Source organism: Callithrix jacchus, chromosome X, assembly GCF_049354715.1.
Source record: "Callithrix jacchus isolate 240 chromosome X, calJac240_pri, whole genome shotgun sequence".
NCBI classification, from domain to species: domain Eukaryota; kingdom Metazoa; phylum Chordata; class Mammalia; order Primates; family Cebidae; genus Callithrix; species Callithrix jacchus.
The window spans coordinates 130,319,686-130,323,309 of NC_133524.1; the positions used below are offsets into that span (position 1 = coordinate 130,319,686).

General features: G+C 41.1%; 1 protein-coding gene across 2 annotated transcripts in view; it reads right to left on the reverse strand.

Moving 5' to 3' along the window:
* PLAC1 (placenta enriched 1) overlaps window positions 1–432 on the reverse strand; it is a 196,280-nt gene extending 195,848 nt beyond the window's left edge. Inside the window, exon 1 of one of the 2 annotated variants that reach the window (XM_035287605.3) lies at window positions 331–432. The gene's annotated coding sequence lies outside the window, so the exon portion shown is untranslated. The remainder of the gene's footprint in view (window positions 1–330) is intronic. The other variant, XM_054251494.2, reaches the window with a different exon arrangement.
* Between the last annotated feature and the right edge of the window lie 3,192 nt (window positions 433–3,624).

Genomic DNA, 3,624 nt, shown 5'->3' on the forward strand with positions numbered 1-3,624 from the left:
AAAATGTAAAAAGAATCCAGCAAGAGCATTCCACACAGATTCCACAGCTTCTAACTTCTTCATACAAACAGTTCCACACACCACTGTGACCCAATACTTTCCTGGATCAAAGTAATTATGCATATGGTTAAGATTTGGGCCATATTTGGCTATGGATCATTCATACTATCATTCACTTAAGACATATTTAAATCAAGTCACTTTTCCTTTACCATACGACTTGCCGAATTTACTGTAATAAAAAGCTTCCTGTCACTATCATAAATGGAACATCAGTATCACATACCACAAACAGAAGGTACATATTAGGTATATATTAATAAAGATTACCAAAGGGTGGCACTCCTTGCCAGACTCCTCGTGCAACTTTTCCTCGGGAATGTCTGGAAGAAAAGAAGCTTCACCCTCCTCCTAGAGGTGAAAGTGTGTGGTTAACATTTCCCAGAGATTTACTTTCAGCTTCTCCTATAGGTTCATTTCCTTGCGATTTTCTTTCAGCTTCCCCTATAGGTTAACAGTCCCTGTGGTTTTCTTTCAGCTCCTGCTATAGGTAAGAGTGACTTTCTTTTACTCCCTCTATAGGTTATAGCGTGGGGTTACTTAGTTCAACACAATTTTATTGAGTGACTATTCCATTTCAGATAGGATAGTGTGGGGTTACTTGGTTTAACAAAATTTTATTGAGTGACTGTTCTATTTCAGATAGGATAGCGTGGGGTTACTTAGTTCAACAGAATTTTACTGAGTGACTGTTCTATTTCAGATAGGGTGCTAGCTGCTGAGGATACAGGAGAAAATGGGAGAGTCTGGATTACGATTGAGCAAGGGTTGGGAAAGAAAAGAAGGGAAAAAGGAAGTTGGCAGATACACGCCTTCTATCTGTACACATACACTCCTTGTCTCCATCCCTAAGTCCCTGCTTGTTTAAGCCACTGCAATTCAACGTTGGCTCCTTCAACCTAACAGTACACTAATGAGAGCCTCCAGAGGACCTTCTAATTTTCAGATCCAAGGGGAAAATTTCAGTCCTCATTTCAATTGATCCTGTAGAGCACTCCCTCCTTAGGTTCACTGATATTGTTAGCTGCTTCGTCTAGGCCAGCCCTTCTTATCATCAGTTGCCCTCTTAAATGCTGATGCTTGTCAGGATTTTGTCGCTAATCTTGTCTGGATGATCTCCGTGTTTACATCTACAGCCATAGCTTCCACCTACATGAGCTGAAGACTCCCAAATCCCCAAGGAACAAATGAGGGCACTGTTTTCCTCTCCAGCTTCATCTCCTATATTAGCAAATTACTAGCATTTCTGTAATGGTGCTTTAGTCTCTTCTTGCCTGTATCTTATTTCCCTCTAACTCCTTGACTCATGCCAAGTTTGTTCTTCAAGATTCAACCTTAGCGTTCCCTCTTCCGGGAAGCATGGTGGGTGCTCTCCCTTGATGCTCCCCAGCACACTCTATCAGTGCTTCCAGTAATCAGTGTACTTGACTATTCTGCTCTACTGCTCTCCTTGAAGGCATGATTTTTTCTTTTTTGAGACCAAGTCTCACTCCGTTGCCCAGGCTGGAGTGCAGTGGCACGATCTTGGCTCACTACAACCTCTGCCTCTAAGGTTCAAGCAATTCTCCTACCTCAGCCTCCTGAGTAGCTGAGATTACAGGCACACGCCACCACACCCGGCTAACTTTTGTATCTTTAGTAGAGACAGGGTTTCACCATGTTGGCCATGCTGGTCTTGAACTCCTGATCTTAGGTGATCCACCTGCCTTGGCCTCCCAAAGTGCTGGGATTGCAGGCGTGAGCCACTGCGTCTGGCCAACGGCATATTAATCTGCATTTACAGTTCACAGCACAGGGCTCAATAAATATTTGTTAAATTGATGAATGTAAGACAGTCCCAAGCTGTGAACAGTTAAGCACAGAAGATAAGGAGCTTGGGATGGTTCAGGTGGTTGTGAACCAGGGATACTTAAAACTTGATGACTTAGATTCTCTTTCTTTCCTTCCATCCAGGCAGCCAGGACTGGAAGGCCATCAGGGTCAGAGCCAAGGAGATGGATTGGGGCTGGGGAGGCAGCCAGGGTGGCCAAGTGGCAGGGTAGGAAACTGGTTACACACAGGAGCAAGGAGTAATTACACTGAGATAAACACTGGAATGAAACCTGTGGTATTGAATTGGAATCAGAGATATAGTTTGAACTCAGAATAAGCAAATATATATGTGTATATACATTTTCATGGTGTATACATACACGTGTTTTTCTCTGTGCTCTGAGAAGGCCTTTAAACAATGATGCCCCAATAGCAATGATATACCTAATTCCCCACCTTGGTTTTTAAATATTATTCTCTATTAAAAGGAATTAAGAGACTCCTTAGAGAAATGACTGATCCCAGGGGCTGGGGCCAGGAAAAATCTTCAATACAGGGTCTTGCTATGTTTCTGAGGCTGGTCTCAAACTCCTGGACTTAAGTGATCCTCTCACTTCACCCTCCCAAAATGCTGCAATTACAAGTACAAGCTACTATGCTCAGCTAATAGATGGCAGTTTTGTGTCAGTTAATTTTCTGATTTTGATAGTTGTAATGTGGTTATGTAGAATGTCTTTAAGAAATTTACGCTGAAGCATATAAGGGTAATGGGGTATCATAACTACAATTCATTCTCAGATGATTCAGAAAAAAATGTGTATGTGTATATACATCCCCCCACACAGAGAGACACAGAATGATAGTGCATATGTGGAAGAAGGGAGACAGACAGACAAAGCAAATGTGGTTAAATGTTAACAACTGAGGAATCTGGGTGAAGGATATAGAGGAGTTATTTGGGCTATACTTGCAACTTTTTTGTAAGTTTGAAATTATCTCTAATTTTAAAATGTAAAGTTTTTTGTTTGTTTTTTGAGATGGAGTCTCGCTCTGTCGCCCAGGCTGGAGTGCAGTGTGATCTCGGCTCACTGTAGTCTTTGTAGGTCAGGAGCTCGAGACCAGCCTGGCCAACATGGTGAAATCCCATCTCTACTAAAAAATACAAAAAATAAGCCAAGCTTGGTGGTGGGCACCCATAGTGCCAGCTACTTGGGAGGCTGAGGCAGGAAGAATTGCTTGAAATCGGGAGGTGGAGGTTGCAGTGAGCTGAGATCACGCCATTGCACTCCAGTCTGGGCAACAAGAGCAAAACTTTGTCTCAAAAAACAAACAAACAAAAAACAAAAAAGCTGAAGATAAACTTGCTAATCTGAATCATGCATAAAAGGCTTTTTGCCGGATTGCCCACCCTCATCTTGTTCTAAATAAGATTTATAGAGGCTTATCAATATGTAAAAAAACATATAACAAGATAAATTGAAAATGAGGAAGAAAGATGTATGACACTGGCAATAACCTTCTAAATGTCAAATTCTACAAAATACTGTTGAAAATTTGATTATGTGGTGAAGTTTCACTTTGTTTTGGGAAACAGCCCCAACTTCAACACAGCTATTAGTTCTTTTGTGTTTCTGATATCCTTTTATTCAAAACTTGACCAGCAATTAGACACAGAGAATAAACTATTGGGATACAGAGGCAGAAAATAATTATTAATAAGAACAAAGAACAGACTTTTAAAACATTACTAAA